The sequence below is a fragment of the Hemibagrus wyckioides genome, linkage group LG06, assembly GCF_019097595.1.
Source record: "Hemibagrus wyckioides isolate EC202008001 linkage group LG06, SWU_Hwy_1.0, whole genome shotgun sequence".
Taxonomy (NCBI): domain Eukaryota; kingdom Metazoa; phylum Chordata; class Actinopteri; order Siluriformes; family Bagridae; genus Hemibagrus; species Hemibagrus wyckioides.
This window is the reverse complement of record NC_080715.1, coordinates 29,750,861-29,767,414: the sequence shown is the minus strand read 5'-3', so window position 1 is coordinate 29,767,414 and position 16,554 is coordinate 29,750,861. Positions and strand designations below refer to the sequence as shown.

General features: G+C 38.8%; 1 long non-coding RNA gene across 1 annotated transcript in view; it reads right to left on the bottom strand.

Annotated features, from left to right (window-relative positions):
- The window catches only part of LOC131354254 (uncharacterized), a 37,179-nt gene that overhangs the window by 1,335 nt on the left and 19,290 nt on the right, over nucleotides 1-16,554 (bottom strand). Inside the window, exon 2 of the long non-coding RNA XR_009204727.1 lies at nucleotides 14,927-15,079. This is a non-coding gene — a long non-coding RNA (uncharacterized LOC131354254). The remainder of the gene's footprint in view (nucleotides 1-14,926; nucleotides 15,080-16,554) is intronic.

Here is a 16,554-nt window from a genome sequence, read left to right as displayed (position 1 = left end):
CGAGCTCTGATCTATTTTGAGTTATTTATTTCGTTTTTGTTGTGTGTCCATAGGTAATGACTCGCATCTGTTTGCTCTTGATTGTATGCGAATGTGGCCTGATAGGTCCTTTAGCTGAATTACAGGTCCTGTTTTCCCTACCAAAATGAGATACTTAATAATGGCAATAGCATGGTTTACTTTTGGGGGGCTTTATATTAATGTGCAAAGCTGATCGATGAAAAGGAAATAAAGCCACGTGTAAAGATTTAAGCATGAACCGGGCTGAAGGCACACTCGCACATTTACGACTGGGGCTAATTTAATTATTGCCACCGCTTCATGGATAATTTATAAAGGACCCCAGATACGAATTTAAAAATAACTTAATTGTACTTGTAGCTGCTTTAATAGGTTTTCCACACAGGCACCAATCTTTCACAAAGCCTCGAATGTTGGCTGCTTTGAAAGCCCGGTAAGTGGACGAATGCATATTCTCAAAATATACTGGATGTGTGACTTGGCTGAAGCGTGCATTTTCTCACTAATCCAGTTTGGCTTTAAATTAAGCTGGGCTTCTCTGGGTACTGCTGCACTTCAGTGCCAGGATAAATCTAGGCTACCAGAGAGTGAGAGAGAGAGTAGGAGAGAGAGAGAGAGAGAGAGAGAGAGAGAGAGAGAGAGACGCTCACAATGTCAATTGGCCGTGTACTGTCCGTGTTACATAAATAACTCATAAGTAGCACTTGAAGTGGTTATGAAAGATAGAAAATTGAACGCTGCCTGCAATCGACGTCACTTTTTTTTTCTCGCCGCATGGACTTCACATACACTGAATATAAAGCACTTGATGAGTGACACGACAAGATAATATTTCAGTGTAAACACTGTCGACATGCATGTATACACAAATTAAGTCATCATGGACTCAATTTTGCACAAAAAAAAGCTGGTTATTGGAAAACTCAGGGACTACATTTCTTGCACTTGACAAATGACTTGTCTTTTCCTATAAGCAGTTCATAGACTGCAGGCTGCTGAAGTGTGAGGCCACTACCAAAAGTGTTATTACAAACTAATCCACTTTTGTCAAATTCGATTTCTCAAATAAGGTTCCACAGTTCATGACTTAAGAAGCTATTCGGATATATCGCTTTATGGGTCAGACAGATACAAAAAAGGGATTTGGGATCTGAGTTTTAAAACATGTACTTGGGGAAAATTTGTATGAGCTGAGAAAAAAAAAAAAAAACAGGAGGAAATTATAAGTTTGTTTACTGTGAAATCTTTTTCAGTGCAAGAAGTTCAAAAACTCTGACAATAACAAAATGCCTCTATAAGTAAGGAATAGAACAACTGGGGGTGTGCTGAGTTAGGAAAGTGCTTAACAACAGGATGGTGGGATGTGACCTGACACAAAGCGGAGCTAATTTTATTAACCTGACTATTGTCCTATTCTGACATTTCTGACAATTAAAAAATATATACATTTAAGATTGAGAGGATCATTTTTTATCTGTTTCTTATTTTGTTTAAAGTAGCTTTACTTCTGATACTCCTGCCATAAATGCTCAAAAAACATATATAAAAAAATAAAAAATAAAAATGTTGCCACAAAAATCCTAAAGTATGTTGTTACCATAGAAACAATAGTATATAGTATATTAGAAGAAGTGCATCAATATAAACTTGGACTCTTCTCTTTGATCGGGGAAGCGCGTCCGTTCCTTGAAGGCAAACACAAAGAGAATGAGGAAGAGCTTCTTCCTGCAGGCCATTCGGGTCTTCAACCAGAATGACACCAAGAGCTTGGATTTTTCTGGACTTGTCTCAAATCACCCACTCTTGCAAATAGTCATACTATATTACAGTCATACTGTATTTATATCATCAGCTACTGTGTTGCATTCATATGCGGTATTTTATTTTATTTTGATTCCATTTTTGACTGATTTTTATTTAATTTTATGATTATCATTATTATTTATTTTTTTATTTTTTAATAACAAGGACAATCATAAAAATTCACTTCATTCCACTGCTTGTTGTACTATATATGATTCTGTATGTGACAAATAAAATTTGAATTTGAACCTGTGATTTGGACTACAGCTGGCACTACCTTCCAAAAATAAACCGATACCTTCTGGACCAATCAGAATGGAGATCTCTGCAGCATTGCATTTTTTGTATTTGACCTGTGTGGAACATATTTTTGGGACACTTCCTGCCATTTTTAATATTTAAACATCACTATTTCACCTTGACAGAAATGCTGATGGTTCACAACGGTGGTACCATCAAAAGAATCATGATAAAAATGTGAACGAATTACGGCAATGACATCATTAATATATAATTAAACAAGGATTATCTTGTATAGGGATGTCAAAGTCATGTGATCATGTAAAGGGTTTCACAGACCATCAGTAAAACTGCTTGTACTATTGACTGATATATTCTCTAACTAACTAAAATAATGAGTTTGGACCTGAGGGTAGGCTTCCTCTCAACTCATGGCTATAAACATAGAAAACAATACAAATAATTTAATCAATTCTTATGACATGTTTTAAATATTATTATTAATAATAATATCTGTGGGTGAAAGCACAGAGCAAGTAAAAAAAATCATATGTGCAGGGCTTAGTTTGAACAGATTCAAAAAGTCTTTGTCCAGTCAGATATGGCTATGTGACCCCAAACCCACCTTCAGTTTTTTTTTCTTTTTCTACAAATAAGAAAGTTTGTGTGAGTGCTCCAAGGGCTTCCGGGAGTCATTTGTTATGTTCAAGTGATGATGTTAAAAATAGCAATAAAGCAACGCTGCCATCATGTGATGTTGCCTTTGGCAAAGAGGAAATGAATGGAAAGGAAAAAGTGGACTGAAGAAAAAGAATTTGGTGTGGGGAAAGAGTGGATGGATGGATGGATGGATAGGTGGGCGCTTTGTTTCATATAGGGGCTCCTTGATTGTTTATCTATTGGTTATAATTATCTTTTGTTTTGTTTACTGAAAGTCAAACCTATAAGCAGCAAATACACACATGAACCTCACATCACAATGATGTAATAATGTACTGATGGCCCCCACAGGTGGCGGTGCAGTGTTTCAGCATGGAGCCGGGGTTCACTCGGGGTGATGGTGACCATGCCCAGCAAGCCCTGGAGCCATTCCAGTGATGTGCTATTGCAGCGTCTGGTGTATCGTAATAGCCTTCTTTATGTTTTTTATGATGCCATGAACACAGCAAGAGTTCAGCTGCTGAAATCAGAGATGATCTTCCTGGAAATTACATGAGTTATAAGAGGGAAGCAATTGCTCCTACAGTGAAATATGAAGCAATGCTTTGCTGATATAATTGACGATGAAATAACGGTTGCAGAATGCAAGAGGTTCTAAACAGCTCCGAAAGTAAAAAGCAAAAACAATTCTGCTTTGGGACAACAATTTGATGAGCTGTGTTTTATGATAAGGTGTTAACAGGCTACTATAATAGAATTAAAGTAGATTAGTGGGATTATAAATGGAATGTTGTTTTTACAATCTTCAACTTTCCAGTTTGTCCAATGTAGGCTCAGATTCCTGTTCTTGGCTAAAAAGATCTGGTTCTGATCTGTTTTTTTTTTTTTTTTTTTGCTGTAATAGCTCATCCATTGGTTGTTCTTGGTTTGTCATTTATTGCGTTCTGAGGGATCTTAATCTGAGGGTATCTACATCCAAATTTGTGGCAAACAGTGTAAGATTTGCAGCACCAGACTGTGGGTTTCTTTTATGGTGTTGCTCAGCCAAGTCTTTACTGCAGTACTCTTCACTTTCTATTTGTTCTTGTTGTTATCTAGCGATGTGGTAGCGTAATGGTTAAGGTTTTGGACTACTGATTGGAAGGTTGTGACATTGAATCCATCAAGCTGCCACTGCTGGGTTCCTGAGCAAGGCCCTTAATGCTCAGTTGTATATATATTTACATTTCTGGCATTTGGCAGATGCTCTTATCCAGAGCTACATACAAAAGTGCTCTAAGTCTCTATCACTGGATACATTAACACTGGTTCAATAGGTTACAGACTTAGGATACCATTAGCCTAAAATTATAAAATGTATAAAATGTAAGGAGCTCTGGATAAGGGTGTCTATCAAAATATAAATGTTCATGGGATGTTTTGAAATGCAGCATAACAGAATTCAGGTCAGGTGATTGATTGCAGAACATTTCACTTCTTTACCAAAAAAAGTCTTGGGTTGCTTTCAAAAGGAGGTCAGTAGTAGGCTTCAGGTCATTGTCCATCTGCAACGTGAAGCACCATCCACTAGGGTTGGACTGAATGTGAGCAGATAATATAGCGGTATCAGCAGACACATCATCAAGGAAACCAGTACCACTGGCGACCCATAAACACCAACACCACAAGATTTTACATTAAATACGTCCTAATTTTCTATGCAACTGAGGGTTAAGGGCTTTGCTCAGGAGCCCCAGCATTGGCAGCTTGGAAGACCTGGGATTTAAACTCATGAGCAGTTTCTTCTCTTTAAAGTTAATCTTTGTCTCATCTGTCCAGAGAATGTTTTTCTACATATGTACAGTAAAGCTTACATCATGTAATAAACCCTTCTGTCTTTACTCTGAACTCTTTTCTTGATTGTTGAGATACATCTTCCTCCTGGAGGATGCTATTGATTTGTCATGAAGGGGCTTTTCTTCACCAGGGAAAGAACTCTGTCATCTACTACATTTGTTTTTGGTTGTCTTTGGGGGGTTTTGGTGTTCCTGTGCTCACCAGGGCATCTATTCTTTTACGAATGAGCCACTCTTTGGATTGGAATGAGGCTCTTTGGCTTTCACAATGAGATTTAATCAACTTTAGACCTTTTATCTCTAGGCCTGTAAGTGAAATAATGAGAGAATAACACACACCTTGCAAAAAACATATGAACAGCCAAGTGTCACTTTTGGACCACATAAAATGTTACTCCATTTTTCTTTTAATTTCTTTAACATGGGCATTATTTCATTTCATCCCTGATGTTCTGTGCTCTGTGGTACATAAAAAAAAACAACAAAAAAAACTTTGTCCATGCGTTTATAATGTATGTATACAGAACATCAGAAGTCTAGAGCTGAACTGTAAGATTTCCCTGTCCTTTTTTCCCCCAGACTGTGCAGTGCCATCATCTCTTAATCTCTTTATCCCAGAACCTCCCTCTCAATCACCATCTCCCTCCCTCTCCAATCTCTCTCCCTCTCTTTTTCTCATTCACTCCCCTGACTTGCTGTACTCTCTGCTCTCCTTCACCCTTGTTTGCCTTCTCTCTTCACGCTTGCTCAACCCTGTGGCCTGGGGAGCAGTGAGAGCGAGAGGTTGTGTGTATGTGTGTGTGTGTGTGTGTGTGTGTGTGTGTGTGTGTGTGTGTGTGTGTTATAGCAGTAGACTGAAAATCTATGCCACTCGCTTGGCATAGATGGTGGCCCAGCGCCGCCAATGCATGGTGCGATGAAAATGAATTGTGACTGGGACAGGTGGTTACTGTGTGTGTGTGTGTGTGTGTGTTTATTACATTGTGGGGATCATGCCACATTAGCACACTCACACTAAAGGAACCAAAATCCTTGTGGGGACTGAAATTGTGGTAATTTTTTGCTCAGGAGTCTCAGGAGAAAATGATGATATGTGGTGTAAAAAATTTTAATGGACTCCACCATGCACATACACCTGACATCTGTGTGTTCACTGGTGTGTTGTGTGTGTGTTCACTAGCTCACACAAGCTTTCAGCCCTGTAGTCTTGCAATTGGTATAACACCATGGCTGAGAACAAAACACACACTTATCATGTCTAATGCGTTAGCTCCAAAGTTCTTATTATTATTCGGCAGACCTGTTAGAATTGAAATTCATATATTTTTATTCCTTCAACAAGGTAAATTTTAGCTATTTATTATAATTAATGGCTAGTAAGCCCATGTAGCTATCATATCTCTGCTGTCCTGTAGGCATCACCATTACAGAACATTATACTGGACAGTTTTCTAATCAGACAGATAGTTTGTTAGCATAGCTAGTGTAGTTGCTTAGCAACTGCATTAGCATTGACACATATTACATGTATTATTTTATATTTCTCATTGTAAAAACTAGCCATGGCAGGTTTTATAAAACTGTAAGCACTAAGCATATAGCCGATATAATAATTTGCATTTTTAATAATAAATAGGAGAGTTGTATTTTGGCTTCTTTTTATCTACTGCTTTAGAATTATGATTTATAAAAATTGGATTATTCTATCCATAAAGGTCTAGTGAAAAAAAAAACAAAAGTCAGTGGAGGCTAGTTTTGAGAGCATGGAATGAGGATACAAATGTAATTTGAAAAAAAGCAACGTTTTTAAGTATGTGTGTGGAATAATTTTCAATGCTACGATAATTTTAAAAAGCCATTTTGCACATATTTTTGCACGTTCGTCTAAAGCAGATCACGCTACGAACACCACAACAACAAGGCTTCTCTTAGTGCTAAACACTTATCAAGCGCATTGTTCTTCTTTCTTTCTCTTCTTGGTGAAAGGGTGACGAGTTGAACAAATGACATCAGTGAGTCAGCAGAGCCTCGTTTGCATGCCTGGTTTGTTCATTTCTTTCACAAATGACAATTTCCAGTTTGCTCAGAATCAATAGCTCTTTGTTCAATACATCTAACCAACAATAAGCACCTTCACAGCTCGAACTATGCTTTTAAATTGGGATTAGCTTTGTACATGGATAAAATATCACTCCTGCAAATGGCTACTTTCTCTTCATAGCATGGCTCCACCCCCTTCTCCTCATATTGAACCAGTAAGACTCACATGACAAGACTGAACATGTCTCATACATTTATTTCCTTCACTAATTCCTTCTCAGACTCTCAGCCAAGTCTACACCACTGCAGGACAAGGGAGTGCTGTTTCTCATTTCTTAGTGGACTTTTGTGTTAATTAAAAGCTTTAAGAGAGCCAATGAGGTGTTTAAAGCAAAGACACTCAGACTCAACCTAGGGACCTCATACACCAGAGCACATGGCACTAACCATTACAACAAACTCAGGCCAGGTTATAATGCTTATCTTACTAAAAGGCTTAAAGAGAGTCAGTGAAGTATTTAAGTAAAGACATGCAAACAACCCAGGGATCTCATACACCACAGCCCATGGCCTGAACCCAGGAGCACAGTTGGTGCTGTTCATTTTTGAACTTTTGTCTACAAGGCAGAACGAAAGCCAGTGCAGTATTTAAAGCTAAATCAAAGATACAGAGACTCAGGCCCAGGGACTTTACACACACCAGAACCACGGTCACTAACAACTACATCACCACAAGACAGGAGGTGCTCTTAATTACTGGACTTTTATCTTAATAAACAGCTCAAAGTGACTAACATAAACAGAGCTGCATAAAATGTTCTGGGAAGTCTCTGATGGATTCACACTGAGTAGGTTGCTCATATCAGTGTCAAAAAATAAATAAGAAAAAATAATAATAATTAAAAAAAAAGCAAAGATGCCCAGATGCGACTCACAGACCTCACACAACAGAGCCTAGGGCACTATTTTGATATCCTTTTAAAGATTCCTAACTAGCATTTTAAATCATTTATATTCAACGGTCAATCCTGGAAATGATTAAAGAAATCAGTATATTGAAATATGTACATTGATAATTTTCAGACTGTAAATTACATTACACTTTCCCTGAATATTTAAATTGCATACAATTTCATTTGCCACATTTGCAGCATTAGGTCTTTCATTTTACAATGACTGTGTTTTGTTTTGTATTGTCCAAATTAGCCTACCTTTATAGGCGTAACACAACAACAAAATGGTTCTCTATTGGTCTTTTAATGGGCAGCTTGGGATCACATTATGTCCACAAGTGCCCTATAATCAAGAGTATAACCTAACACTGCAACTCTAATTGAGTCTTCCAGATGGGCATCAGTAAGCTGTGTTCTGTGTTTGTTTTTTAATTAAATTCATATCTGATAAGGCAAATTCACACTGTCAAGTTGATCCAAAAAAGAAACAACTTTCATGGTTGCTGTGCTGTGCAGATATATCTGTACATCTCTGGGTCAACAAGTTTCCAAAGGTTTGGGGCCCCTTGATGGGCTTTGAGGTTAATATCATATTGCACTGTGAGTATCTCCATCTCAACCTTATCCAGGATAAATGCATCAATCAGTTTCTCAGAAACACACAAAACGTCCACTTGCATAAACCATTTGAAATGAATGATACACATGGTTCCAATTTATTAAAATCATTGAATCTTTTTCACAGTTGTCTTAACCACTTAGCTACCACTTCTGGACTTCTGAACAAGCAGACCAGCAAGAAGCACAAGATTGGTATAAACATCTGAACAGGGACTTGAACCCTGATGCTCTACCAACTGAACAATCTGGCCTATCACACAAAAGTGATGAAAAAAGCTTCCCCTGCTCAGCCATTGGGTTTCAGTGTTATGCAACAAGTCCCCATCTTCAGCTCACATTCAAGGTACTACAAAAGTACCTTGAATGACCTCCATCAGTTATTATCAATGTTTTTTCAAATGACACATACTTTTGCTTCAAATCATTCTTCACCTCATCAGATATCAACACCCCTCACTGTTGTCTTCAGGGGCAGTAATGTAAGGGAGTCCTCTTTTATGGAAAAAAGAAATCATTGAACACCATTCTGATGAGATACCAGTGACCGTTCCTACTCTCTGGACCTGCCTGATCCATTCTGATTCCCCACATCTGGTTGGAGTCTCCTCACTTGGAGGCTGCTCACTGCTGCTGAGGTTTGCCCGACATGGGCAGTCTGGAGATACATGGGATTTCTGTTGATGGTACTACTTAGATACCATGAAGATTGCTTCAATTGCCATGATCAATTTCACTCTCAAATCTCCATCAGTGAACAGTTGATAACAACATACTTTTACTTCGAATAATTCTTCACCACATCAAATATCAACATCCCTCATTTTTGTCTTCAAGGTCAGTAGGACAAAATCTCCTGGTTATGCAATTGCACCATATTGTACATAGTTATAGAAGGGATTTTCTTTTGAATAACCACACTATCTGGTCACACCCAGATGAGGATAGGTTTCCATTTGTTACTAAATGTGCAAAATTTGGCAGAGTGACATTCTCAGTGGAGCAAGGGGGCAATGTCTTCTGCAAAGAAAAAGGGCAGCATGACATCCTCTGCAGAGCAAGAGGGCAGAGTGACGTCCTCGGTGGAGCAAGGGGGCCAAGTCAGGGCAACCTTCTCATTAGGGTGGGGGGGGGGGGGCAACACAGATACCCTTGATCTGGGCTTATGCCATCTCCTGCTCCTTCCATCTTTCCCACTTTGAGTAGCTGAGCATCTCCTCAAGCAGGAGTTGGTTTCACTTGAGGTGAAGGGGGTCTGCTCTGTGAAATCAAGCTATACCACTGCCTGTTTTGCTGCATCTATAACTGGTTGAAACATTCTCTCATGAAGCGTGGGCAAAGGGAGATGCATCACAACAAATCTTTAATAAAGAAGAACAAAAAGAAACAAAGACTGGAAAGGAACCGAATAAAACTAGGACAACCATAGGCTTGGGTAATTCAAGACAAGACAAGACAAGACATGAAAGCAAAAGCTATTCACAGTGCTAACAGTCACCATAATCTAACACACCCACAAACCCAGACACAAACATACACATACTTTTATCAACCAAGGTGGGAAAACATGGATATTCAATAGTGTGACTAATAGGGAAATACAAAGCAGGTGTGCAAAATCAAGAAAAGGAAATTAAGCAGAGAACGAGAGAGAGTGCCTTCTGGTGGTCTGGGGAGGAATTGTCCATGGTGACCAGGATGAACTGGTTTTAAACTTTTATTTTTTAATAAAATCTGTTAATAAAATAACTGACAAAGGTCCCAGTGAAACACAAACAAAGCCTTCTTGGCTTTTCACAAGATTTTCACAAACAGGTTTCCTCGCAACACAGTTACATCCTATTCTATATATTTCTAAAGGTTATTTGTACCGGTATGAAATAAAACAATGCCTATTGCACCTTTAGAAATGTTGAAGAAACCCCTGAGGAGTATGTAATGGGGCCAATTTTCACTGCGTTCTCCAATTAGGATGTCAAAATGTTCTGAGAGCTATGGGCTTTCATTGTGAAGACACCAGAGGAAGCTCAGTGAGCAGTTCATACTATGTTAGAATGGAGTTTTAATCCTACAGAGTGTTTCCAGAGCAATTTACCAATTTATCTGAGAGGAATTTTTAATGACGAATTTTCACTGTCATTCCGCCTGTCTGTTTTTCATATAAAAGACTTTGGCATTATTATTCTGCTGAAAAATTTAGCTTGGTCTACCTTTTTTTAAAAAATAAATAAATAAAGGCTGACCTGGTCGAGCTTTCCAAATTACTGCTACTAATGAAAAATCATAGGCAAGCTGCTTTAATGAAAATAGCAGAAAAGAGGAATTCAGCCAGCACAAGTTAGACATTTCATCTGGAGATATTTAGCTAGTTTTAGCTGTTTTCCTCGTCTGCAAGGTTTGTCAAATGCAGAAATTTCATTAGTCGAATTAAATTTCATCTTCTCAGTTAGTTCAAGAATTAATTATCATTTGATTATAGTTCTAGCAATTGATCATTACTAATTATGTTTTAATTAATATGCAGTTACAAAGATTGTCAACTGAAGGTAGATCTATGAGTCCTTTGGCTGTTTTTGATATGAAATACTTTGCTTTACAGATGTTAAAACACCACAACGCAAATGACTTGACAAACCAGTAAGTGATAAACAGATTTATACATAACTCTTAGACTGTATTTCTTCACATCTATTGCTTTGAATTCTAAAAGAACTCTAACTTTAACTTTTTGTAGGTCAACAATATTTTTTGGAACAGCCTTGCTACATTTGCTATTCCTTATCTATGAACAGACATGGTGTACAATTTTCAGCATATGCCAGCATCTCATACTGATCAAAATCCATCCTAGACAAACATTTAATATTTTGTCATTGTATAGCTGTTTATAAAATTTATATATCATCTATCTTTCCTTATTTACCGTTACATTAACTGTTGCAGTGTGATAAAAGTCCTATATGAGAAGCGTGGGAGGCAGATGAACCAATTAAAGGACACCATTTTTTTCCCCCTACAAGCCATGGTCTAATGGCTTTAACCTTGCACAGACACACTTTATAGTTCAGCAATGGGGAGCAGTAATCAGTGTAAATGGAAAATTTCCTCCCGTGTGGATAGCAAGTCCCAGCTGTGAGCAAAAAACTGGGACAAACTCGCCTGCGGTTCTGACACAGAGACCAACATGTGGCAGAATCTTTGAAATGCAAGCGTTTGGTATCAGATGAGAGGAAAAGGGGCTGAGGGTACTTCTTTTGGTAGTATAAAACATCATATAGAGAACCCTAGGGATATTCTGAAGACTCTTGGAAATAGGAAATGTCAGTACAGATATACTTACATAACACTTTCTGCAAATGTATTACGTTTTTCTACGACATACTGTATTACCATGTTTTTAAATATTTTATGAAGTTATTATGTCAAGATTTGGCTGTTTTTTCCCCCTTCCACTGGCCACTTTTATAAACAGACTTTTTTTACTCACTTTGCCCAATTGCTGTTAATATTCCCGCCGTACTCATTCAAGGGGACAAATAATATTGAGTGCATGCAGCTGAGGAAGGCAAGTGTGAAACCTTTCATTAGTGCTGCACAGGGTTCCCGGAGCAGTTTAACTTTCGGCTGACATCCTGACCTCGGCTTTCTGTCGCTGACTAACTCATTTCTCTCCAGGGCAAAAGCAGCGTACTGGAAGAGATTGAATCAACATTAGATGTGAGGCAGAACAGACTTGGTGTGTAGGGGAGGACAATTCGCTGGATTTGTGGGGCGGAAAATGGACACGCACGGCCTTATTTGGACAGTGATCCAAAACAACTTTGCGGCTTGACTTTCAATAATCTCTACATAATTATTTTTTAGGGTTTTTTTTTCATTATTGTGTTCAGTATGACAGTCTAGGGTGCAACCAAAATATCCCATACTGCAGAAATGACACTCACAACATGCATGGGGTAAATTTAAAGGGGTGGAGCAATGGAGATGAACTCTTTTGGCTTGGTAATGTGTTTGTTTTTGAGCTCCTTTGTAGCCTCACTGTAGACATATGCAATGTGTCTGTAAAATATGACCTATGTTCACTTGCTACTATATCTAATATAGTGTAGATATAAAGAACATTGAGCTGATATACTGATATCTTTTAAATTAATATTTTAATTGTAAATTGATTAGAAAAGGCAGATGATGCACAGGATTTATGCATGCATGATAGAGTCTGCCTAAAATGGAACTGTGTCTTTGTTTCGAATGGCATTGACCTTGTACTTAAGTGTAAGTGCAGTGCCACTGCCTGACAGTTTGACACTTAAATCTGTGTTTTGGTCTATAAATGCACAACAAAAATGCTATATGATTTGATAAGAAAACAGTTACTGACCTTAAAGTGTAACGAAAATGACTAACTTACAGTGAGCAGTTTTAGAAAACTGCTCACTCAAAACGGGAAGGAGAGAGCTGTAGAATCTGGGAAAATCTCTCCTCTGGTGATGCACTTTGGTCTCTTGCTGAAGGTAATACATCCAAGGAACGTGGGATGTGGGATACACCCTTGATGGAACCTTATTATATTATTGTAGCTGAATTCAGGTCATGCTCAAGTTGCCTTGCTTCACTGCAAATAAATCTACACTTGTATATTCTTCTTCTTGACAGAAATCTAGACCTTTCATGAATGCAGCAAATTTTTTCAAGGGACAACACGAGCTCCTGGGGTGGAACTGCCTGATGTGTGGATGGATAAAAACCACAATGGAACAGCTCATGTGCCATGCACCCTTTTTGGAAATTTTTCAATGATGGATCACCAGGCTGAAACCATTGCCCACCTTCCCTGCCCCACTAAAGACATCAGTCCCTCTTGTTGCTTGACTGAGGATGCCCTTCTACCTTTCTGCCCCACAGAGAATTCCATTACACCTCACAGTCTCATCATAGGCATCTTCCTGCTCTATCTCAGACATCAGTGTGCCACCTGGTTCTGCTTTAGATGTTGTTCCGCTGAGGACATCCCTCTACCTCCTTGCTTAGCTGAGAACATCACTCTTTGAACCTGCTTCATGGTGTACCTTGGACCACCCTCTGGCTTGTTGGTTGACATCACTCTTCCCTCTGGCTCTGCCATGGGCTTTGTGGTGGTCATCGCTCTGGTCTCAGGCTTCTCTTTGAGCAATGCTTCACCCTTTTTTTTGTGGAAGGAGGTTGTACATTGCTCAGAGGAGGCCTTCACATCTCCAGAAAGGTACGCTAAAGGTACTGCTCCGTGGTAATCCACGGGCCTTCGGACATTTTGATCACGGTTGCCCAGGCTTCTGGATATGCCTTTTAAATGGAGGATTCTGTCATGGTTGCACCTATGGAACTATGACTCCCATCAGCCACTGCACATCACATGACACTCTTTTGTCTAGCTTTTGTCTTTCATTCACTGTTGGTTATCACTGTAGCTTAATTCATGTCATGATATTGTTTTGCTTTGCCAACTGTCATTTTGTTTCCCTGTATTTGTATTTTGAGTGTTTTCTCTCATAATAAAACAAATCTGCACTTGCATCTGCCTCCTCTACAAATCAGTGACATATCTCCTAATCCCACACCATTATGTGTGGTCTATCACAAATGGCTCTGAGACGACAGGGAAAGAAACATCAGCAATGGCTTGGGATAAAGACAGAACTGTTATCATAAAGATTATCCAGCATACACATGCCTCTTACTTTCTACAACAGTGATTTATAATCCCAAACCTTTCAACCCTGTAAACAATAAAAAACTACAAAAAGGGTCTCCCAGTGCAGAATATTTCCCACAAACTAACAAATGATGTGATGGCGGTTTACCTTTAGGGTGGGCTTGGATTAGCATTCATAGCTTTTTCTCACACTATACTCCCAGCAACAATCCTTCTCGCTTAATCGATTGAGTTCGCTACTGCGGATTTTTCATGCAAACATTTCACTCGTGTCATTTTTTTTATTGAATCTAATTGAAGTATTGCCTAGTGAATCCTTTCAGAGGTTTGGCAGTAAGTGTGTGCATCTTTCAAAAAATACTTCAGAGGCAGTAGTAATTCAGTGGGTAATGTTCTGTGCTGCTGACTGGAAGGTGGCCATATTGGCACAGTTGAACCCTTGAGCTAGAAAATATGACACATTAGTAATTATTGAGTGTATGTAATAAAGATTGTGGTAATGTTTACATGCTTGTCCTCTAGCACTTGAGTATGTGGATCGCTAAACAGGTATGATTACGTAATGGTAATGTAAGTATAGGTACGATTACATAAATTCATCATGTTTTTTTAAAAAATAAATAAAATACTTTACTACAATCTTTTTGATCGCAATTACAGAGTATTTAACTGCAGTTGAGTACAAGTTAATGAAATGATGTGTATGCTAATTTTAAAGGAAGTTTCAAGGCCCAATCGAAATAAACAAAAAGACAAGTAGTGCAAAGGAAACTGCAAACTGTGATATCAGCATTTCACAGCTCAAAATCCAAAATCTGCTGAAACATGTATAGCTAGCTGAGGAGCTAGCTAGGCAGATCCTCTGTAGTGATTGCCTATTGTGTTAAATATTTTTTTACAGCTTATAAGTCCTACTCAGGATAATGTGATCTTGGCTAGATAGCAAATGAAGCTAGCTAGCTAGGTAATGATCATAGCAAGCTACTGAAACCGAGAGCATAGCTCACTTGGTTAACATAATTGTTCAAAATTGCATTAGTCAGTTAAGTAAAGCTTTTGTTTACCTGGTGGTCCAGTGGCAGGATCCCGAGCTCTCGCCCAGGTTTGATTCCCAGGCAAAGAACCAACCCAACCAGTGAGGGGTTAACTCTTGGTGTCGGCCCAAAGCTTGAATAAAATGGCAGGGTTGCATCAGGAAGGGCATCTGGCAAGAAAACCTGTGCAAAAATCAAATATGCAGATTGGATGATCAGCTGTGGTGACCTCGACCAGGGAGCAACAAGAACTGAAGCAACAAGTGAATTACGACTGCTTAAAAAAGATTTCTACCAATCATCGTTCTTTAGAAAGACAAAAATAGTGGAATTCAGAGCTAAATGCCTGGCACCAGAAAAAAGTTGATCAAAATGGGAAAAAAAGTTAGATACTGATTTAACTACATTAGATAGTTGAGCCGTCTTCTTTCCGCAGCCCTGAAAAGAAAAAAAAAAAGAAAACACTTCACAAAACTTTTATAATCAATGTCAGCCTGAGGGGGACCATCAACTTCCACCCTGCGGCATATATCAAAATGTACGCCCTTCAGTCTGGAGCTCACCCGCATTAATTATAAAAGGTATTTATAATTTAATAACAACACAAAGCCTTGACAGGTCCATCATAAAATCTACTGTTATAATAATGTACCGGTTTCAGGGCTGAGAAAAATCATCCTATACCTGCTGCCTAGTCTAAAGTTAATTCTATACCTTGATGTAGGAATGGGCAGAACTGTACTGCAATTCTGTGGCAATTGTCCTAATATCCTAAATACCATAGAAGTAGATGACTATTATCACCAGTCATACATTACAGCACAGGGGAATATTTTTCTTCACATATTCCAGGTGAGAAAGTTGTGGTCAGAGCTCAGGGGCAGCTATGATACAGCACCTCTGGAGTAGAGGTGGTTAAGGGCCTTTGCTCAATTGCCAAACAGTGGCAACTTGGTGGTTGCTGGGGCTTGAACCCTAACTTTCCAATCAACAACCCGGTCCTTTAACCACTTGAGCCACCACTACCACCACCACCATTGCCATCACAATTGGGTCAGTGCTGACCAGGAGGGGGTTGTTTTCAGGATAAGACATGTCAGACGTCAACTATCACCTGGAAACTCCATGCTCTTCTGCTCCCCCATGACTCTGGATGTTCAGCTGTTTCAGTGTAGTCACCCAACAGAGCAACAATACCAATATTACAAACAACTAAAGATCTCAGAAATACATTTATTTATGAACCAGGCTTACAGACCTTCTTGTGACAACACTCAAAACTGTCCTGTGGTAACGTTGTAGAGGTTCTGGGTTGTTGGTTCTCTTCTGGCCTTTAGCTCTCGAGGCATCATTACTGGCCATCTTAAAGCATCAGAGAACATTAGAACCCATATTTAAACCCATATTTGTTGAAAATATTGCACCTGCAACTAGTAGAATCTCTAATAGTTCTTGAGTCTCCTGAAGGTTGGGTGTTCTGTTCATTCCGGCCTGGTAGAAAAAAAATATATTGTGGTTTTTCAATAGTTTACTAAATAAAGTACTCCACTTTGACTCATCCACTCAAGATTTAAGTGGTGAGCAACATATTGTGCAATGTTGATGCCTAGAAGCATGTCCTTTAGCCTTTTGGCCACTTTAGATCTTTAGGCTTGGAA